Source organism: Cavia porcellus, unplaced genomic scaffold (genome assembly GCF_034190915.1).
Source record: "Cavia porcellus strain 051 isolate PalLab524CR breed Dunkin Hartley unplaced genomic scaffold, mCavPor4.1 scaffold_2, whole genome shotgun sequence".
In the NCBI taxonomy this organism is placed as follows: domain Eukaryota; kingdom Metazoa; phylum Chordata; class Mammalia; order Rodentia; family Caviidae; genus Cavia; species Cavia porcellus.
Window position 1 is genome coordinate 97,110,548 of NW_026947485.1, and position 23,504 is coordinate 97,134,051.

The 23,504-nt window shown below is 45.6% G+C and overlaps 1 long non-coding RNA gene across 1 annotated transcript; it reads left to right on the top strand.

Annotated features, from left to right (window-relative positions):
* Positions 1 to 5,231: 5,231 nt before the first annotated feature.
* Positions 5,232 to 20,132, top strand: LOC134472743 (uncharacterized). Its single transcript, XR_010042680.1, has 2 exons — positions 5,232 to 5,710; positions 19,796 to 20,132. It is a non-coding gene; the product is annotated as an uncharacterized LOC134472743 (long non-coding RNA).
* Positions 20,133 to 23,504: the final 3,372 nt, after the last annotated feature.

A 23,504-nucleotide genomic window follows, 5' to 3' on the forward strand; every position in this document is an offset into this window, starting at 1 on the left:
TGGGTGTGCATATATCACTGTGGTATAATGCTTTCAGTTCTTCCAGGACTATACCCAGAAGTGGAATAACTGGGTCAAATGGGACTTCCAATCCCAGCTTTTTGAGGAACCTCCAGACTGACCACAGTGGTTGCATCAGTCTACACTCCCACCAACAGTGCAGAAGGGTTGCTCTGTTCCCACAACCTCTCCAGCATTTATTATTGGTGGTTTTCTTGATCCTGGTCATTCTTTCTGGAATAAGATGAAATATCAGTGCTGTTTTAATTTGCATTTCTCTAATGATTGATGATGCTGAACATTTTTTCATGTATTTATTTGCCATTTGTATTCTTCAGCTGAGAAGTGTATACTTCTCTCAGATGCCATTTTTGGATCGGGTCTTTGAATTTCAGAGGTCTGATATTTCTTAATTCTTTACATGTTCTAGATAGATATTTCTGACATTTTTAAGGAGCTTCTCTGTGGCCAGCATTGTGTCAAAGATTTTTAGGTCCCATTGATTCTTATAAACATTGAATTTTTGTTTAACTGTTCCCCAAAGTCAAGTAACTGTAGAAAACATTCCCTAGAAGAAAGGAGTATGATAGTTTGTTGGGAAAGAAAACAAATTCAGAAGTGTGCTGCCTTTTATAATACTTACATTTAAGTATTAAATATATCATTTAAGGGGCTAGAGGTTTAGCTCAGCGGCACAAGAATTTGCCTGGCAAGCGCTAGGTCACAAGTTTGATCCCTAGTGCCAAAAAAATAATGAATAAATAAATAAATAAATCATTTAAGATTCAGAGAGATTCAGAGTTTAGCAAAGTCCAGACATCTAGTATGTTAGTTAGTTCGGATTATCATAACAAAATACTTGACTGAACAAATATTCATTTCTCATAGTTCCAAAGGTCCAAAATGAAAGCGGAATCACGGTTGGATTCTGGTTAGGGCTCTTCCTGACAAGCGAATGGTGCCTTCTTGATAAGTCCTCACATGCAAGAGAAGAAGCAAGTTCTCTTGTGTTTCTTCCTATGATAACACTGAAATCTCATGAACTTGACATCCAGACCATCAGATCTGGAAAGCCTTTCAAGATATCATCACCTTCTGAAGGCCCCATCTGCAAGGCGGGGTGCGGGGGAGCTGCAGGGGGACTTCAATATGTGAATGTTTGGGAGACACAAGGGCTCAGTAATCCATGGAAGCTGGCAAGTGACAGAGCAGGGACTAACCTCCCACTGGACAGCTCAGTGGTACCAGGAGGTAGTTCTAAGGCCATCAGCCTGCCAATGGGGCCCTCCTTTACCATTGCCTCATGGCCAGCAGGAAGCACCTGCATGTCCTGTTCCAGAAACTTCCATTATTTTTCCATTCTGAAAGATGTGAGCCTTTCTGTACCAGATCTAGTCACATGGCCCTTGAGCCCTTGGCCTGAAACTCTGCAGGGTGGAGAACTGCAGGCTCCTCAGAAACCACCTACCCTGGAGGTGAGCACATCTCTCCCTGCCCCTGTCAGCCAGGTCAACAGTGTTAAGACAGACAGCTCTCACAGTAGATGGAGATCTGGGCAGCTGTGGGGACAGAGACAACTCCCACTACCTTCCCTACCCAGAATTTTTTTTTTTTAATATTCACATTTGGCACCAAAGAGCTGAGGGGTTTTACTCTGTTTGTTTTACAGTTCTGGGGATTTAACCCGGAGTCTTCACACTGAGCTACATTCCCAGTCTTTTTATTTATGTTTTATTTTTGAGACAGAGTCTCATTAAGCTATTAAGTTGCCCAAGCTGGAGCTTGAACTTGTGATCCTCCTGCCTCAGCCTCCCAGAATGCTGAGATTACAGGCATCTTTATTTGGAATCTCACTGCTTCTTTGGGTCACAGAAGTTGTCCACTGGATCCACATAGGCCAATGAAGGCCCCTCTCTTGAGCTCTGGGTCTTCTGCAAAGACTTAAAGATCTACGGTCCCAGGCTGTAGATGTTATATCTGGAACAGGAAATCAACTCCGAAGGAAATTCACAGCCTGGACTTCTGCACACACAGTACATTAAAGAGTCCTCTTCACTGCCTTCCTGGTTGACTCTCCCTCACCTTGGGGACTTGCGCTCCAGTTTCCTCATCTGGACTTGCATAGTACCAGATGACCCCTAAGAAACTTTCCAGGTTGCAGACTCTCGGCATCAATGGAAGGGATGGACACTGACAAAAGGGGCCACGGTGTCACCCAGAAGGATTTGACTTTAAGGCATGGAGACCCCATTGGAAGCCTGGCTTGCCCCCACCCTGAGCTGGTGATGTCAGACACCTGAAATAGCCTTTGTACAGCTCATCATAGTGGGTTTTTATGCAAACCAGGCAATTAGGCAGAAAGAATGAGTTAGGCCCACCGTTAGTGCACAGAGCGAGGGCAGGTGCTCAGCAAGAGCCCAGAGGGACCTCCACTCTGCTTTTCATGATGCCTCCCCAGCCAGTGTCCTGCCAGTCACCCCCTGCAAAGAAGTTCCTCCTGATGGCATGGGGTGGACTGGGCCTCTGGTCCCACCACCAGGCCCTACCCCTGGGCCCTGGCTGAGAAGCCCAGTGCACCCTGGCCCTAGGAAGCCTGAGTGTCTCTGGATAAACTTGTGCCACCAGGCTCTCTCCAAATCAAGAGCTGCCCCTGTAGTGAGGCAGCAGTCAGGACCAGGCCCATTTTCCTCTGTTCTGCATCTTACGTAGGGGTCCATCCAGGGGCAGAGTGCCAGGATGCTATAGCTGCCTGCAGAAATAAATGCTAAGCTCCCAAATTATTTATCCAATCTGCAGTCTACTTCTAGCAGGCCACAGAAGACATTACCCAGGGCACCTATCACCCCTACCACGCTTTCTCATCACTAACTCCCACTACCAAACAAGGGACTCCAGCACAGGGATAACATCTGCACCTGTGCTCTTGGCTCTGTGTGGACCACAAGGTCCACAGACAGACAGCTGCAGGCCCTGCCTCCCTCCCCACACCTCTCATTGGCTCATCAGCTTGGCCTAGTCCTTTCGCTGTCCCCTTTCTTGTTTGGGGTACAGACAGGAGTTCTAAAGACACAACTGCAACCACTCTTCTTGTCCCCTCACTTGGCAGGGCTTGTTTTCTGTGGTTCCAATTGTGACTGAGGCTGACTAGGGGCTTGCATTGTGCGTGGGTCCTTGATACCCAGGATGCCAGATTGGACAGTGACCTCATCAAGGGGATGACAACCAAGGGTTGTGACAAAGTACCCTGTAGAGCTGGTCTCGGCACCATGGGGCAATGGAAGGGATAGAAGGCCCTTACACTCCACTTCTGACTGGGCACTGAGGATCTGCCAGGGTAAGGATGTGGGTGGGGATGATGCTCTAGGCCTGAACAGCCCTGCAGGAAGCCATTGGCAAAACAAAAAGCTTCTGAAGCTTTCAAGCAGGAGTGGCTGGTTCAGATGACCAGGTGACCACAGTTCTTCTGGAAGACTGAGTGCTTTATCCAGAAGTAGCCCTAGCGCCCACTTCCTTCCTGGTTTTCTTCATCTTCTAGGGACAGCGTCAGGCTCAGCCCTGGCCTTCATTATACCCCACCTCTACCAGGGCCTTTGCGGCTCTTCATGGCCAGGCCAAAGGACAGCCAGCCTGTCTTATCCGCTGTGCTCAGAAGGGATGCACAGGCTCTGGTCCTCCAAAACAGGGCTGGCTGGCAAGACACAAAGCTAATATATAGCAGCTACAAAGGGCCAGTGTCAGCAGGCTTCAGCCAGAGGATCCAGGCTTGGCCTGAGGTCCTCTGGGGATCAAGTATGAGGAAAGAGTTGGATTTCCAGTTCTGCCCTAAGTACCCTCTGGATGGCTGGATTTCCACATTCTCCAGACTTTGCTTTTTTCTTCTTGGGAAAGAAGATGGCCATGTAGGTCTGATGGGTGCTGGGGCTCAAAGTGCCAAGGGGAAGGCCTGGCCCAGAGCCAGGACAGAGGAGTTATCCTTCCTCCCTGTCTCCCTCGCACTCTCCCAGGAACAGTACCTTAGGCTCCATGGCACCCTGCTCATTTCCCTTCTGTGCATCCTCATGTGTGAACTGTGGGCGTGTGCTACATGCTGTGCAAGGTTTTGTTACAGGAATCCTCTGAACACTTGCCCTCCAGGGTCCAGCATGAGCTCTGGAACTCACAGAAATGAGCTATGTAGCAGAGCTATGCTCTGCGCAGTTCCGCCGACAGTGACACATACTCCTTTTCACCTTCACGGTGCAAATGATGTGATTTACATACCCAAATAACTCCCAGGAGAGGCACATCTGGGGAGGGGGCTAAAACCAGGTGGGACATCCTGGAAAATGAGTCATGTTCCTTCCTTCTCCCAGGGGCGTGGGTCTGAGGCTCTGGCTTGCCAATAGGAGCTTCCCACTGGGTGCTGACTCCAGGCTGCTCAGAGACCATGTATAATTGACAAGCTTCATTTCTCTCTGTGCAGAGCCTGGGTTGACAGTGTGGCCATAATGCAGGATGCTAAAAGCTTCCTGGGAAACTGCTGCTCGGCTCCAGGAGAGGGTAATTAATGTAACAGGGTTTTCTAATTATGATTTCTGCTGCAACTCAGATTCCCCTACAACTCCCCAGAGAGGTATCAGAAGCACCCAGGCCTTTAGGACCTCTTTCCCCTCCATTTGCACCTGTTCCATTTGTCAGTAAACAAGAGGTCCATGTGGTGGGGTACAGTCCTATGTCCCCGGGACCAGTGGAGACAATCTAGTCCTAGTCCTGGCCATAACGCACAGAGTGCTGACCACATTTCTCAGTCTCTGTTCTCATTGTAAAACAATTATGCCTGATCTCCAAAGGGGAACCTAAGTGACAATTGCCTGCTAGTTTCTGAGGCTAGAGGAAGCAGGGGTGCGGTTCTGCTATCAGGAAGCTCTCAGAAAGCACAGAAACACAGGAGGTTCAGTGCACTCAGCTGCTCTCAGCAGGGGCTTCCGACTTTACAGCAGCTGGAGAAGCAGGTGGTCAGCAGCTGTGGCTCCACAGGTGTGTGCCTGAACCCCAGAAAGATCAAAATATCTCACATGGTGCTACACACACACACACACACACACACACACACACACACACTAGGGAAAGGAGGAGAAGGGGGAGAGAGCAAGGAAAGAGAGAGACAGAGGAGAGCAGAGGAGTGGAGAGAGAGAGAGAGAGAGAGAGAGAGAGAGAGAGAGAGAGAAAAGAAAAGAGGAATGGGAGGGAAAGAGAAAAAAATAGCAGGACCAAAACTCACAGCTCAGTGCTCCAAATAGCATTCTCTTCTCCAGACTCTAAGAATGCCAAAGTCACAAGTCAACTTCCTACCCCATGCTGAGTGCCTGCCTCCCCTCTGTTCCATAGAGCAGAGAACTGACAGCTCTTCTCCCTTGCTGGAAGGAAGCTGGAGGTTCTGCTGCCCACTCCCACCCCAGGAGTAGGAGGATGGAGAAAAGGGGGGCTGATGGCCTCCTGTACACACTCAGCCCCACCCACCCACCAGACTCAGGTCTGAGATGCACAGGGAACTCAGAACCCAGAACCAGCCTGCTGACATCGAAGGGCAGCTTCAAGAGACCTTGGAAAACGGGACACTATGGAACTCTGCAGTGGGTGCTACGGGAGGAGCCGCTGTGCTTCAGCGGAGGGAACTCCACTGCTCAGGACTCCACCAAAAGGTGGCCGCTCAGAACAGGCTCCAGACCAGGTGAGACATGGTTTGCTAAGCAGGACAAGTGAGGCAGCTATCCAGGAATTCCAGGTGTCTCAACACCGTGGGATGGCGGAGGGGCTGTGTGAGTCTGTGCAGTCAGTTGAGCTCCTAGCACACACAGGAGACGACATATGCTTAGAACATGCCTCCAAATGCTGCCCTGTTGGTGGGTTGTGTTGACACTTTGGGGACCCCCTAAGGGCCCAGGCAGGGACAGGTACCTTTTTCTATCCTCCTTCCCTTCATTTGCTCCTGGTTTCCCTCTTGGCCTCCCTTGCACCTCCCAGCTTTCATATTACAACCAGGAATGTGCTATCTGCATTAGTCCTAAGAGGACTCAGATGAAGCCCAAAATAAGAAAATAACAAGGGGTGATGGGAGCCTGTGAATCATAAGCAATTGGGTGAAAGAAGGGAAACAAAATAGTTCCAAAAATGAACTAAGGAAGGGAGCCTTTTGAAGTAACATCATTGGTGCATTTCAGCAGTCTCTGGGGATTTCCCTCCAGACCCTCGGGCAGAAACTGTTACTATGATTTTTCTCCTGTCACTTTGGCAAATCTCTCCAGAGTCACTGATCTTTCTAGTTAGCCTCAGGCTGAAACTTGGAAGTTCCTAGGTATTAAAAATTAACATGGTCACCTGTGCTTTCCTTAAAGCAAGAATGAGCTAAAATGGAGGATTTAAAAAGTCAGCTATCATGCGATCATTTTTCCTGTCCCAGTTAAAGGACTTGACATTTTCACTCATTCACTGGACAAATGTTTATCAGGCTCCTCCTGGGCTCAGCCTGGAAGGGTCATGGTACTATTTCAATTTGCTTGAGTGCTTCTACATGTTCTTCACATTTGCATACTTTCTGAAACAGTTTAAGTCCACCATCTGTCACACCAAAAGGCAAAGCCAAGGCCATGGGTTTAGCTCAGCGGCGTTAAGTGCCTGGTTGGCAAATGCAAGATCATGAGTTCAATCCCTGGTACCAAAAAAAATGGGGTGGGGCAAAGAAAAGCATGGTCCCAGGATGAAATCCCTGAACAGAGGCAGCCTGGGCAGAAAGGAAGAGATGGCAATGGTCTGAGGTTACCAGTGTTGGCTGCTTCAGCCTTGGGAGCAGGGACTGGCAAGAGAAGGATCTAAGGACTTCACAGCAAACAGCATGTACTAGTTGTAGTGGGAGATTTGTTTTTTTCTAATTTTTGTTCTAATTTTGTTTTAGTAAAAGAGGTTGCAGTTATCTTCAGTACAGTTGTGAGGCTCACAATGAGGTTTCAAGCAGTGTTCAATCACACATAGGTGGTGGCCCAGTAAACTTAGATCACCTGGTGAAGTCATAGTGTTCTTACTCTGGTTCAGCATACTGCTCGAGGATGACGTAACCATCCAACAATGCATTTCTCAGAATATATGCATCACAGTAAGACCGATAGGATCTGGAAGAAATTAACAGGCTCTAAGGTCTTAGAAACTCATGCTGACAAAGTAAAAGCAAACAGTAAAACAAAGAGTTGTTATTATTTAATGTACTTTAAAAGTTTGTTTTTCCAACTTCCCCACGTGTCAACTTCCCTGCTGAAGTTTTAGACACATCATGCAAACATCCAAGCGTGTAAACACACTTCTGGCCATAGGAGGAAGGCTGCCTGAAGCAAACTGGCAGGAAATGTCACTTGGACACTGCAAGAAAATGAAGAAACATGGACCTGCCCAGTTAATTTCAAATGCTGTCACTGTTTGGATGACACATCTCAGAGGAGGACACATTCTCCTTTGCAGAGTGTAAATCAACCCACTAGTCCTATCAAACTCCATGAAACAAGGCAGCAAGTGTTTACACAGTTTAAACAGTGGCAGCTGGATGGCCCAGGAAACATCCCCAGTGACTTTAAACAAGCTACAGTGGGGGATGGATACACACAGCATCTGCTGTGATTGTCTTCTAAGCAAGGGTGGTTTGTGTCCTGCCTCCAACCCAGTGGGTAACCCTGGGAATTGAGTTTGGTCACTACTCAAATCCATCTCCAAGGCTCTGGGTTAGGGACAACCTAAGCCAATTCTACAACGACAAGCACTTTTCCATCCCACAGGGCATGGCACATCAGGCTGGGTCACACTGGTTTGGAGATACAGTTCCTGGCCCACTGCCATTCCACACACCCACTTCTCTAGGCTAGAGTTGCTCGGGATCTAGATTCTTCCTGGAATGAAAATAACTCCAGTCTGTATTCTCTGGATTGTAACATCTCAAGATGGGGAGAGTCTCCTTCAAAACCTGCAACCCAGTGCCAAGTAGCACTTGGATTTGTTGACTAGATATCGGCTAACTGCACTATAAAGTTTGATTCCTCCAGCCAGCCAATGGTAATCTTCTAAAGTTTTCCAACTCTTATCCTTGATCTTTTCCCCCTAACAGTGTAACAAATATTTGGTGAGCATTTAGGATGTCCTGGGCCTGGTGCTATGCTGGGATCACAGAAGTGAATAATTCATGGTGTCTTTCCTTGGGGAATTCAGAGCCTCATGGAAAAGACAGAAACTGAATCAATAGTTTCAGTATACTTCTCTGCTCAACAGTCTTCTTCCCAGTTTTTAGGTCCAACCACAAGGGCACCTCTACAAAGGGTCTTCCATGAACACACTATTTAATACCAATTTCCTTTGTTATCGCCATCAAAGCATCTATCGTTAAATGGTAATATTTACGTATTTTGCCATTTATCTATGTATCCCTACTAGAATATAAATTCCATGAAAGCAAGAATATTGTCTATTTAGTTCTACCTTGTAATCCTGGTACCTCGAACCTGGTAGGTACCCAACAAGTATTTCTTAAATAAAAGCATTGTGAGCAGTGATCTTTTTGAATACATAATTAAGACTTCAAGCCCTTCCTTCTGCGGCACTCCATAGACCCTTTCTTTGGCATCCATGCCGCAGCAGGCACACAGAGCCCTCTCTGTGGCATTCAATCCAAGGCACACCAGCAGCCAACCATAGGACATTCAGGTTTAATTGCAGTGGTGGTGTTTTGTGACAAATGAGGAGGACTTTGGTTGCATTTTGGGCACTCAGTCTTTAAAAAGTTCACCGTCGCTGACCTAGACTAAACACGTAGTAGGTTTACTGTTTTAATAAATCAATGTGCACAGTGCACTGCACTGTGTCGGAGTTAAGAGGGAGATAATTTCGTTCAATACAGGCAGGAAATGGTCATAGAGGGCTTCCTGCAGTATCTGATACCTGACATTAGTCCAAGTCCTAATGAATTCATGTACCAAAACTAACTCGAGAGGAAACAGAAAACCTGAGTAGTTCTATGACCACCAAACAAATTGAATTAGTAGTCATCAAAATCTGCAAACTCCAGATGATGGTACAGGAGCATCAAATGAAGTTTTAAACTGCAGTGTTGTATAAATTCTTTAGTGCATAGACAAGGAGAGACCATTCTGTGAGGCTATTATGACCTTGATAATCAAACCAAGTAAGAGTAGTATAGTAAAGAGAAATCAGTGGCTAACACAAATTACAAGAATACATGGGAAAACCCTGACAGGATATTAACAATCCACATCTATCAACATCTAAAAATAATCTCCCTTCAAATTGGATTATCCTAGGAATATGAAGATGATTATTATTAGTAAATTGCTGATAATTGTGATATATTAAGACATTAAGGAAAAAATAAGCATTTCAGTAATAGCAGAAAATGGTATTAGATAAAACTTCATTCTGATGCATGACAAAAATTCCCAGCTCTCTAGAAAAAGTCACCAATTTACTTAATCTGGCAAAAAATATTTATATAAGCATCGATTTGATGTTAAAACATTAAAAAGTGTTTCCTTTTAAACTCATGAATAAAGCAAAAAGTCTATGATCACTGCTTTACTCTGCAGAAAATGTTGACTGAATATAAGAGAAAAAGATTTTCTTTTAGATAAACGGTATGGGGAAACTTGGTTCTCCAAATAAGAAATAAATTGGATCCTTACCTCAGATTATATGGGAGAGAGGTAACAAAAAATATAAGCCAGGAAAGAAAAAAAATAATGACACTATAAACACTATAAAAGACACTATAAACAGGAAAATCCAAACTGCATGTAGGGAAACATTAGAGTCAGATGGAGCAGAAGAGGGGGCCTCTTGAAAGCTGGGGAGAGGGTAATCAGAAGTAGGGGGCCGCTGAGCAGCAGCAATGGCCTTGGGGTTCAAGAATTTGCCTAACCATGAAGTGCCAAAGAGTATTTCAAAAGAGCTGTGGGTGTCCACGTGGAAACACCACAGAGCATGGAGCTGAGTTCAAGTTCGAAGCACAAATCCCCAACTTTTCCATATGTTGCCAGAGGATCCAGAGAATGGCAGGATCCAGTAAATGGCTGAGTTTTCCTGACTCCCAACATTTTATTTATTTGTTAATTTACAGTATTTGGAAAGGATCACGCAAGCTGTCCATGTTGTCAACTCATTGCTGATACTGAGTGATGTCTCCTCTGTCCCATTTCTTCCTAAGGAGAGCACACACTTGAGTACTCACTACAGAGCAATGGCTTTCCAGGAAAAACGGTCTTCCAGCAGAACAGAATGCTCCAAGGAGTCAGTGATTTCTGACTTTTATTAGCAGAACTGACAATTCTGGATAAGGGAATTAGAAATTTTTGCGTTATTTCTAGATTGGCTGAACTATAATAGTAATTGCAAACCAAAGACAGAATCCCAGCTATTTAACACTAGATGTTTAATAACAAGCCCAGTGCTTTTTGACAATTGAGATTAGGAGGTCTTGGGACAGCAACTGACCAACTTGCCTATGGTCACATGTTTGACTAGTGGTATGGGATGATAGGCCCTGAACACTCATTGAGCTCTTACCCCTGTTAGGCTCTGTGTTAGGCAGCGAGGACACAGTGGTGAACGTGACAGCGTGCTTACGCTTCAGGGGTTGGTATTCATATTGAGGGAGGAAGGTGGTGAGCCAGTGGGCAGCTACAGGAAACTGATCACCTCAGCCACTGGCTAGTGCTACGGGTGCAACCAGGGGCAACACGACAGAAGGAGCCCAGAGAGGCTTCCCCTGAGACGGTGAGGAACTGTGCTCTGACGAGGAGCACCAGCCAGTCTCCAGGCAAGAAAGCGAATATAAGCCAGGAGTGGTGATCCACACCTGTAATCCCAGCACTCTGGGAGGTCAAGGTAGCAGGATCCCCAAGTTTGAACCCAGTGTGGACAACTCACAGAGACCAAGACTCTGTTTCAAAAGAGAAAGAACAAAGGAAAGAAGGAAGGAAGGAAGAAAGGAAGAAAGGAAGGAAGGAAGGAAGGAAGGAAGGAAGGAAGGAAGGAAGAAAAGAGAAAAGAAAAAGACAAGTCATGACAGAAGATCAAGGGAAATATTTTGACACAGAGAACTAATTACAAAGCTGCTGAAAGGGTGGAAAGGACAATATCAGGAGGTGTCCCCCAAATTAGAGAGCTACTATAACAACTGGCAGCTTCCACAATGCTGGCTGAGGAAAGGACTGGAAGGAATAGTTCTTGTTGCAGAGCCCACGGGGTGCCATTAAGGGCAAGGCTGCCCACCAGAGCCTCAAACTGCAGAGGAGATGGAGCGGTGCTGGAGATGTTCCCCAAAGCTGATGGAGGTGAATGGTGGAGAATACCCTGCCCCCCCCACCACACACACACCTCCAATCCGTAGCATCACTCCCATCTGCTGAGTCCAAAAGAAACCAAATGACAAGCAAAGCTGAGAATCTTCTGAGGAGAAAGGCTAGGTGTTTGCAGAAGCCTCTGGTGATATATAGCACAGCAGGGTAAGTGCAGGGTGGATCTTAAGGCAACAGGCAAATGATCAGGACAGAAAGTGATGACTGATTCAAACACATGACGGAAAGAGGGTCCATGCAGAGAGTGAGGGGGAGGTGATTTCAACCAAGGTGACATAGCACGGCCAAGGCAGAGATCGTACGCTGGCCTCCTGTCCACAGTCAAGGACTGTCACTGTCACCTCCTCAGGATTCTCACTGGCCAGATTTCCCCTGCTTTCCAAGTGTGCCTCTTGTGCCTCTGCAGTCCAGCAAAGTGCTGCTCCTCAGAGAACTGGCGAGAGTGATGGGCAGACACGTCAGGCTGCAGGGTCCGGGCCAAGTCTCTGACACCCAAGTACACCCCTGCACAGTCTGGCTCCTTATCCAGGACCAGGATCTGCACTAGAGTCTAATGTGCATTACTTCATTTGTTTCTTACAGCTGCCCTGTGAGGGAGGCTTTGTTCTTCCCATTTGACAGATAAGAAAAGTAAGGCTTGGGTAAGTTAAATGCTCAAAGTTAACACAGTAAATGGCAAGGTTAGAATCTCTTTCAGTCATTCAGTCTGTAAGTATTTAACAAATATCTATTAGGGGTCAGACATCATGAAAAACACAAACATGGCATGTAGTTTTATAGGGAAGATAGCTATTAAGCTCACTGAAAATTATCTGTGCCAATAGAAAAATCTTCATAAAGTCCAGAACTCTGTCTGTTGTACAACTGTTGATTATTTTGCTTCCTATTTTGCTAATCCTTATATTTATCATGTTTCTTTTTGTTAAGTTTGCCGCTGTGTGCTCCTTTCGCTGCATCTCACGTCTTTTGCTCTTGTTCTTCTATTCTTGTCTATCCCTAAATATTTTGTCATTCCCATGGTGATGCCATTGCTTTAAATTATTTGGTTAACACTGTAAAACTTCTGTCTTCACTCATCCAGGCAGCTACAAGCAAATCCCAAACTGGGTAGCTTAAAAACAGAAAATTATTTCTCCCAGTTCTGCAGCTTGGGTGGCTCAACATCAGTCACAGACCCTTAGAAAGCAAGGGTCTGCTTTCTAACTCACAGGTGACATTTTCTTGCAGTGTCCCCAAACAGTAGAAGGGTGAGGAGTCTCTTTCGAGCCTCTTACAAAGGCACTAATCCTGTGCATGCAGGCTTCACCCGCATAACCTCATCACCCCCAGCATGCTCCCTAGTACTATCACCTTTGGGTTTAGGATCTCAACACCCTACATTGGGGAAAACACAAACATGCAGGGCATAGCAACTTCCAAACAAACTTATCTTTTTAATGCTGATTTTTAAATTAATTGCTTGTGCTGACAATATGATGTGAATCCTCTGGTATTTGTTGAGACTATTTAAGATTTATTATATAACAATATTTTATAAAATCCATGCATTTTTAAGATTTTGCAAATATATATTAGCTACAAGGTTATATATGTATTCTTTCATAAGTCAGACTTATTCAATATCTGTACTGCTTTAGTCATCTCAATCAATAGAGATATATGAAGTGATGAATGTGGATTTTCAAAGTTCTCCTTGTATTTCTATTTCAGTGTTAGGTATTTTCAGACCTATTACTGACTTTGAAGTTCAAGATGCATATTGTAGCAGAATCCTTTATTTAATAATTATTAGGACTCTCAAGACAACAGAACATTAAACCAATAGGGTGGCCTCTGCAAAACCAGGACCCTGTGTACACCCAGGCAGCTGGGTCACCAGCTGAGAGGCCCACTTGAGGGAAAAAACGTCACAACCCAGTCAGGACCTTTGGAGCAGCTGGTCAAAGGCCACGCCTCATTAGCAGGGATCAAGGAGTGGGAGAATCAGAGCCAGTTAATAACATTTCATAAAACCTGCTGCATGCTTTTTAGTTTTTAAAATGTAAGCTGAAAGCTTTTATTTTCCCATTTATTTTTAGCTGATAGTGGATTTTCCCTCCAATGGAATCTCAAGCCCTAAGGACATCTTCAAGGATCTGTTTAAAGTGATAGTATGAGTTTTACAGAAGACAAATGGTGGGTCCGCCGTAGAGGTTTATCAAGAGGGTGTGAAGGAAAAAAATTTCAGCTCTAACACAGCTGTCTCTGGTTAGCCCATATCATTCTTGGAAAGAAATCTCTGGGGGTTGGAAAGTAAGTGGTTTGTGTCTGGGGTTTTGTTCCAAATCCCAGAAAGGAATAAATAGCATCACTCCAGAAACATTCTTGCCCAGCCCTTTGATCTTGGCCCCACAGCCACTGCAGGGGCCCGCCCACCCACCTTCTGTGGTCACAGTCAATACAGGGTTACTCATAGCCCTCGGTGCTGGGGTGACTGTGAAACCAGCCAACACTATGCTTGCAGAGTCCCAGAGACGACACATGACTTGACAAAGGCACACAGCAAATGAGTTGCAGGTCCAGCCTTGCTCTTTGTCCTTCCCCCTTCACGCTCTGCACCCTGGCCCTCCCAACTGCCAATATCATCTGCTGAGACATGTCACATTTTTTGGCCAGTATGAAACCTAAAATATTGGCCCCCAGGGAGTTGAAGGTAGGCAGATCTTTCTGGGAATCTTATCTAATCCTCTACCCAGGCCTCAAAGCCCTTCACCCACATCCCTGTCTATCAGCTGCTCAGCCCTGCCTTGCTTGAAAACAGTGGTGACAGGGAGGTCCTGTGACTCAGGCCACTACTCTCGGCTCTGCACCTGCACAGCCTTTCAGAGCTGTGACTGGCCGGTCCTTTCTGGCTTCCCTCTTCAACAGCCATTTCTTTCAGGAAGGTAGTATTAGCTCCTTCATGTTTCAGCCTAGCGCCTGAAGCATCCCAGTGGGGATGCTCCAAACACACTTGATAAACAAATAATCATAATCCTTCCAGCCCAAATCTATCCTTTAGATGTCCCTAATACTTATTTCTATGGGTCTCTAGGTCTCCATGAGGAAATCAGTGGCCCCCTGGGTAGTCTCTTCTCCCAGCTGGACCCTGTGTCCTTGTGTTTTCTGAGACAAGATGCCCATCCCTCTGAATGGCCCTCTACCTGTGTTTATCATTACACAGGAGTGACCAGTATGAGCCAGTCCAATATCCCAAGTCTTGTGCACAGGCACAGAACAGATGGGCTTTGATGCAATGGAGTGTGAGTGTGTGCATGAGTGTGTGTGTATGTGTCCCTCTGTCTGTCTGTCTGTGAGGCTATGTAAGACTATGCATGAAAATGTCCATGTGTGACCGAGAATGTGAATCCATGTGAGAATCAAGTGTGTGTATTTGGATTTGGGTTTGTGTAAGTGTGTATGTATGTATCAGTGTGTATTTTTGTGAGTTTGCGGGAGTGTATCTGCGTGTGTGGCTCTGAGTATGTAAGAATGTGCCTCATGGTGTCCATGTGAATGTGAGTAAGAATGTAAGCCTGTGTAAATATTAAAAGTACATGAGTAGGTGAACATGCAGTGACTGTATAAGTGTGTGATTGTGCGCTTGGAAGAGCTCTGTGACTGTATAGGGCTGTGCACCTCTGCGTTAGAATGTGAGAGTCTGTATGTGTGCTACATGTGAACCAGGAAGTGGCTGCTGTATGGTTGGCTTCAAGGACATGCAATTTCTCTGGCATTCAGCCACACGGAGTGAAGGGCCTGGCCCCAGAAAGTGCTCAGAGTGATTGGCCATCGCTGTCATCAGCAGATCGGCTTGTGATTTGGACTTGTTTTTTTCTTAGAACTCCCCACTTGCACCCCACCCCATTTCCTGCAGGAAGGGCGATTGCAAGTTGGAGCTGAGACAGCCCTTGCCTTGCTTTCTGGCTGGTGCAAAGGGCACGACCTTGCACTTTGTTTGCAGAATCCGAACAGCCCTGGGAAATGTGATGGCCACATTCCCTTTCACACAGTTAAAAGCCATTCTATTTTAGAGATAGAGAGAGGAAATTAAGTCCTAGCATACAGAGTAAAGGCAAAAATAAAAATTTGCAATATGATCCTTCCTAATTCAGAGGTCAGAAGGGAATCCTCTCAATGATCCCAGTTCACCACACATGGGAGGACCACCTCCCATTTGTCGCTATTGCATCCTCATTGCAGGGCAACAGGAGATGCAGAAAGCTCAGAGGTGCTCAATAGCAGCTCAAGATCACAAAGAGCTCAGTCAATGGAGGAGCTAGGACTTACACCGAGTCTGCCAGTCTCTGAGACCAGCATTCCAGAAGCCACTGGGAATCTTATCTAATCCTCTACGGGCCCCTGCAGAGGATTAGATAAGACTCTGTGTACACAAGCACCCAGCAGAATTAAAATACCCTCAGCTGTCCTGAGCGTGAGGCAATTCACATCCTGCTGCCAAGTGCTGCCACCAAATCACTCTAAATTGGGCAATTAGCAGCGTGGTTTGTGAAATGAGGAACAGGATATGCTCTCACCCCTTGAACTTCTTCCCCACTGAACTCTGTAGTTTCAGATGAGCTTCAATTTTAAAAATGTGGTGGCAGAAAGAGACAGGCCCTTCAACAAGTTTTGGGCAATGGCGATTCTTGGGGTATCATTTCTACCTGAAAGATAGACACTTAGATGCCAACAGCATAAGGATGAGGTGAACTGTAAGCCGGAAAGAGCAGGCCAAGCGTGTGCCACAGAGGATTGGCATCCTCAACACATAGGAACATTTATGAGATGCTTGGTTAGGGGACACATGTGCAGAGTTTCTTAGGAGGTGATTCACAAAGAACAGACACAGATGATGGTAAAGCACAGGGGATGGTATTCAGTCTCTCACTCTCACTCTCTAACATCTATGGGAGGCCTTTGGCTCTGGCTGAGCTTCTGCACTAAGCCCCAACAGACCCAACTAGAAGGGAATCACTCATGCTGAAATCCCACACCACCAAACTGAAACTGTTTCTGTGACCTTCTGGGAAATCAGGACAGAAATGGCAGCCAGATCCCAGCATAGGCCAGACTTATCTAGCATGAAATGGAAGGCCCCTGTGTTTGTACCCATAAAGCATCTTTGAAATGACCAGATAGGCTGTTTATTCCCTGCTTCTACTTCCTTCAGCCCTTTTCTGCTTCTGAAGCCTATCTTTTCTGCTCAGTTCCTTGGACATTTGCTGTAAGGTGGACGCCATTCCTTTCACGAATAACTAATAAATACCAATTAGGTCTTCAAACAGATTCATTGAATTTCCGTAACTCTAGTAAACTTGAGGCAAACTAAAACACTAAGATGTTGGGTTTTTTTCCAGTATGGAAACAAAGATAATGCCCTGAACAGTAGAAAAATCAAAGAAGTGAATTGTTTTTATAATCGCATTGGGGCTTAAGCTAGAGCAATTTTTCTGAAAGGCCATCTGGCCATGTATAGAAGAGACTTTCATTAAGAAGTGGTTACATTTGACCCAGAAGTTATTTTAAGACTATCCTGAGGGAATTCATCAAGACTAAGGCAGATCTGCATATACAAAGATATTTATTGCGTTTTCACTTATAACATTGAACAATCTGGGAAAAACACCCTAAATGTCCAATGGGAAACTGCTGTCCTGAAAAGAGAATAAATACTTATAGGAAAGGATACAGTGGTGTTATCAGAACTTCCATGGTTTCAAATTCCTTGTCTCCAACCCAATGTCTTCCTACAAGGGCTGGCTGTCTCTCCACTTTCTGGGAGAGTGCCTCATCTGCCCATGATTTTGAAGGCTGGGAGAGGCAGCTGTGGCTGACACCTACAAAATCTTTCAAGGCACTATGGAGTCCAAGGCTAGGAAAAAGAGCAGGGAAAGTGGCCCAGAATGTTCCACTGGCATGCAATTCGAAGCCACATGTTTTCAAATATGAAGCTAGCTAAAGAATTCCATCATGTCCTTGCATATTTCACCCTTGTTTATGCCATCATCAACCTCACCCTGCCACTTTGAAGAAGGCTTGTAGCTCATATGTGGAATGGTATGAAGAGAAGCCAGAAGCCTTGAGTTTCTGATACTTATCAGCTGTGGAACCTTGGACCACTCAGAATGCTAGATCCTCTGAGATAATCCCTGACTTGAGGCCTGACCTACGCAGGTATTCAGCTATGTGGCTGACATTGTCAGTGGCTGGTTTTCTCCTCTGTAGTTTTTCCCAGCAGCCATGCAATGACTCCTGTGGGTATCCACAACTTTCAGCAGCAATAACGCTCCAGAAAACTTAGGGAGAGAGATTTGAAAAGCCCCAATATTGCCTGAAGAAAAGAAGGGAAAACATCGCTCAACCATTCTTACCACTTACTTCTCAACTATTCTTAGTAAGGCCAAGAAAGAAAGTCTTGATGACATAGCAGAGTAGTTAACCTGACAAATTGTTCTTCCCTTCTAACAAAGTGTGAAGGCCTTGCCCACAGACCAGGCAATTGAAACCTAACTTGTGGGTCTCCTTGCTTTGGAAATTCCTAAGCTCCTGCACACCATGCCACATAGAGGTAGGAGCTGCTGGTGCTTCTTGTGTTTCCCCTACTTGTACATGCAGCCAGCCCCAGAAGCTTTGAGGGCTGCCTGGTGACTATTCACACCCTTTCCCATTTCCTGAGAGCCGAAACATTGCTAGGAGGTCATGCCCTCCTTAAGGCTAAAGTCAATATTGGATGGCCTCATGCCTCATGCCTCAAAATGATTCCAACACTGTGATACAACTCCACCCCCAAAGCTCTTTGAAAGACCAGGTGGACGAGATTGCAGTGGAGACCACATCCTTGTTTAGCTCCTTGCCTGTGCCGCCATCTGATTCCCTGCATCTTCTCTGAAAGCTTTTGCAATAATATATATGCACAGGCTACAGAGGCCAGAGGATCTCCTCTAAGACACCTTCCTGAAAAATCCTGAAGGCTTTCTCTAAACATTGTGCAGCACCATGAACAGAAGCCCCTCGGCCATTCTTAGGATCTCTGTTCCCTGAGTATTGAAGCCAAGGTAGTGGGAGCAGGACAAGAAGAATTAAATGACCTCTAATTCAGTATTTCCTGGAGCATGTTCCCAAAGGACACTAATTCCAGCCAGATGGGAAAGCAAAAGATATTCTGCTGGCAAATAAAGTTTAAAAATTATGCTTCAAAAATTAGATAGGACTCTCCACTGCGTGGCTGACAATAACGTTTATTATTCCAATAGGTCCTCAGACACCAGTGTGGCATCTCAACCTCTGCACTGGTGGCATTGTGGACTTGACAATTCTTCATGGTAGTGGCTGTCATAGGTATTACAGGATTGCAGGACATCAGTGGCATCCTAGACCTCTACCCACTAAATACCAGTTGCACTTTCCTCCTATGATAGCCGAAAGTTGCCTCCAGACATTACCAAATGTCCCCTGGAACCAAAATTAATCAAGTTGAGACTCACTGCCCCAAAGGATGTTGTCCACTAGTCCTTTGGGGTTTTATGTAACATCCATTATTGTCCCTTGAAACTAGAATTATGTGGCGCAATTTGGAAAAGATTGATGGCAACCAATGTCCATTTTACCAGAGACCAAGGGGCCCAAGAAAGAAAGGATTAGGTCTACACACAAAATCAAGGTTATTAGTAGCAAATCTCAAAGTCCAATCCACTTCTGCTGCCCCATGTCCTCAGAGAAATGGGACTGTCCGAGGGCCCAGCAGAGTGGCACAGAACAGAGACGTGCCCTATGTAAAATGAGAATTGACTCAACGTGAGAAAGACCCCTATTCAGTCAAGCCTCTCCTGCTTCTGCAAGAATCCTATCCTTTTACTATGTTCCAGGAATGAGTGGGGAGTGTTTCATGGTTAGGGAGTGTCATGGTTTATGTTAGTGGCTCCAAGCCTCATGAATTATGGACTTGACCAAATCTAGCATTTGTGATTGGTTCATTGTCTAGCGCTCCTATTGGTGTGGTGTGCGTGCTACACCTGCCTAGAGGTGGAGCCAGCATACGATGTAATGGCAGAAAGAAGATGTGTCTGTCTCTCTCTCTTGCCAGTTTGCACCTTGTTGTTTGTAACGGCCATGAAGGGCAGCTCCGCCATGCCACCCTGCCATTTGGAGTAAGCTGAGTACACACTGAAACCTCCAAGAACTGTAAAAAATACACCCTTCCTTCCCTAACTTTGGGCATCAGGTATTTTGTCTCAGCAACGAGTAAAAAGTAACTAAGACAGGGAGGATTCATGGGCAGGGTGGTGGATTCAGAAAACAGTACTCCAAAGACTAGTACCTTGGCATCATGAGAGGTCTCTGAACTTCCCTCAAGACCAAGGTCACTCTGACATTCCCTATTCCTCTACTAGGTTATGGAGAAACTTTCTGCAAAGATCCTCATCCACTGGCTCAGATCCTTCAAAAGAGGGACACAATTGTGTTCAGTCTTCTGGCTGAAATGCTATTAACAGAGAAGATAAACTCAGCAAAGGAAGAAGTGCTGAAGTCTGTCCACACACCTGGAGAGGTTGTCACACATATTGTCCTCTATTTCAGTCCCACAGAGGAGCATTTATCATCCGTTGTCTGGTCTGTAGCCCAGCCTTGCACATTCATGTATATTCTCCACACCCATCAAGCTTCCCTAAAAATCATGTGCTGGTCCCCATTCTTTCCCTCCCCTGCAAAAAAAGATGTGTGTGCGTTTCTGAGACATGATAGGCTAGTGGGTGGTCACACTCTTATGTATGCTGCCAAACACATTACAGTACACACCTTTACACCTATTTAATCTTACTTTGTTAGTTTATTCTGGGAAATTATCAGAGGGCAGAGGAGAAATAACCCTTCACCTTACAAGACCTTCCTGAGGAATAGCTTCCTATAGTTACAGAGAAATTACAGTTAGGACAGAAGAGTGAGGCCCACAGGAAACAGGCAGGAATGAGGCTTCTTAGAGCCAACTGGAAGATCGACTCTTCCTTCTAGGCTCAGTTGCTCCTAATCTCCGCATGGGACATCACCACCATGCCAGGCAGTCAGCACACACCTGCAGTTCTGCACTGCAGCACAGAAAAGCATCCCACAAGTTTTCAATTACGAGGAAGCTTTGAGTCAAATCCCAGGAGCAGAAAACTCATTAATTTATTCAATCCAGCCTCTCTTGCTTTTTCCTAGATTTTGAAAATTGTATTGTGTTTCTGCCCATCCGCCCCACCCAGGACTGTTCTTTTCCAAAACAATAGGGTTTTCCTCAACTTACCTTGGAAATCAAGTCCCAGGAAAAGCAGCATCTAATTCATTTTGCATGCTAAATTATTACAATCGAAAGGCAAAATTTCTACTGTGCAGCTTTAAAAACATCTGTGTTTTTCTTTTGACTTTTGGGGATAATTATCCCAGCTCATATTGTGATTGCTAATTACCAAGCTAAACTAACCTGCTGAAGGGCTGGCAGAGAGAAGGTTTTTTCTGAAGCATTTTCCCCAGAGCATGAAATCATCTGAAAATGGAAACAGAAAACACCAGTCCAAGGCTTCTCTCCCACCTGCTCTTGGCTGGGCTCCTGCAGGGCTTGCAGGAACCTTGAGGTGTAGTTTCCAAATCTGGAGTCCCAGCTGAGGAAAGGGGTGCAGAGGGGGAGTTTGGAGTTTAGGGGACTTAATTTAACTAAAATGCTGGATGTAGATATTTTTCCATGAACAAATAAGGAATATTACTCAGAAGGTTTTTTGTTTTGTTTTGTTTTGTTTATTGTTGTTGTTTTTACCGAGACTAAACACAACTAGGATTCTAGAAACTAACGAACTCTATTTTATGTTGAAGCAAGAATCCAACATTAGGGGCTGGGGATTTAGCTCAGCGGCATAAGCGCCTGCCCTGCTTGCAAGCAGGCAGTCGTGAGTTCAATCCCCAGTACCGATAAAAAGAAAAAAGACAAAAAAAAAAAAAAGAATCCAACATTATTCACAAATAATAATCCAATTATATTCAATAAATAATCCAATTATTATGTTAAAATTTTTATTTAAAGCCAGACACAACAAGATTTACATGAATATGTAGTGAACCCTCTTAAACCAGAATTAAAAGTCTTTGCTAAAAGCATGGAACAGAACAAGAACATTCATCCCTTTTGTGAGGCCTCACCACACAGCAGGCACTGGGAACACAGTGGTGGCAAGACGGGTACAGCCTCTGCCCTCAAAGAGCTGAGGGTGGGCTACTTTCACGAGGTAAGCAGCAATTGGAGCCAAGCCTAGCACATACTGATGGGCACAGCAGGGCTCTGTGGAGCTGGCAGGGGCTTCCTGTTCTCCGACAGAGTCAGATGGGGCTGAGGATGACTCAGTTGGACTGCGAGGGGTGAATCAGAGTTAGCCCAGAAGGAGAAAAAGAGAAGAATGGAAAGATTACTACACACAGCAAGAAAAGCACATAGGGCCTGCCTGAGGTGATAGTCAGGGACAGCTTAGAGCCAAGCAGAGCCCAGACCATCCAGGCACTGGATGCTGTCCCATAGAGCAGTACTGGGATCTAGTAAAGGCTCTAGGCAGAAGTATGACCAGCTTGTGGTCCCACCAGACATCAATGTGTTCTCTTTAGTGAACTTAAATAGAGACCTCTAATTCAAGCACGGTGACTCCAGACTTCCCACTCGGCTATTTGAGAGCAAGAAAGGCTGAGCCCCTAGAATGGATATAAAAGTCAAATGCACAAACTGGAGATGGAGGGAGGGAAACTGGTCCCTGAAAGCCAGGGCTTCTGTGCACCTTTGGAGGATGCATTTCCTCAAGTCCGGAAGGGGCCACTCACACTGGAATCATGAGGACAGCAATCATGACAACATAAGCCATGATCAATTCCACAGCCTCAAGGGGCCATGTCCCTTTAGCAACGCCACATATGTGGCAGCAGAGAAATAAAATCCCAAGTGCTTCCAAGCATCCCATCTGCTCAGAGAGGAAAAGGGATCTATTGATCATGCAGCTCAGAAGTTCAACATCGGAGGAAACAGCAGTGGTAAAAGAAGAGGTAGTCGGATGTATTTAATGGGAAGCAGGTGGGCAGAGAGGAGGCAGCCTTACTCAGGGAGCTAGTGGAGAGCAAGGAGGCAGAGCCAGAGAAGGGGGGACTTTCTCCTGAAGAGAAATGCGCAAGTAGGAACCATGAGTACTCTGTGTTCTGTGGTGTTCACTTACTCTTGCACTTCCCCAAGAAACTTTACAAACATCCTCCTCCCTTTTTCTGGCATCTCACTGGTGTTCTTGTGTTATCCACAGACCTGTGTGTCGATGCAGGGCTCAAGAAAGCCCAGGTATTTTGAAATTACATGCCTACTTCTTACTCAGTCCACAAGATAAGCCTGTAAAATTAGCAGTTAAAGAATAAGCTGGTGGCCCAAAGAGCTCCTTCTGACCTGCTTGCTTGTTCCAATAGGCAAGGATGGCCATTGACACCAAAGGAACTGACAGTTGACAGTCTCTGGCATTCAAAGTTAAGGGCCTTTGACACTAAACAAGTTACCATGTGCCAATTCGTGGTTTCTTTATGAATTAAGCAAAATATCTTGGAAACCTTCTCTAGAGGGCCCCAAAGAAGCATCCTGTCCCACACTTGCCATTCCCATCCCTCCCCATCGGGAGCACAGTGGGCTGAGCCCTCACAAAGCATCTCAGCACAAACCACAGGAAAAGGCAGGAAGGGCAGGAGCCAAGGGTTTGTGAACAGCCGTGTAGAAGGCAATTCAACAGGGGAACTACTGCTAGAAGTCAGTGGAGAGGACTGGGAAGTGCTATGGGAAGTATTTACACACACATACACACACTCACACATACACACACTCACAGGCACACAAGTACATACACGCACAGTCACATAATCACATACATATGTACATTCATGGACACACACACATCAAACACACAAGCATGTATACATCCACACTTACTTGTACATACACATGTACACCCACACACAGGCTAGGGGCATATTCTCCCCTGGACACAGAGGGAGCCCCTTTGGGGCTCAAAAGCAGAAGTAACTCCAAGGTAGTCACCAGACACAGCTAGGCTAGCC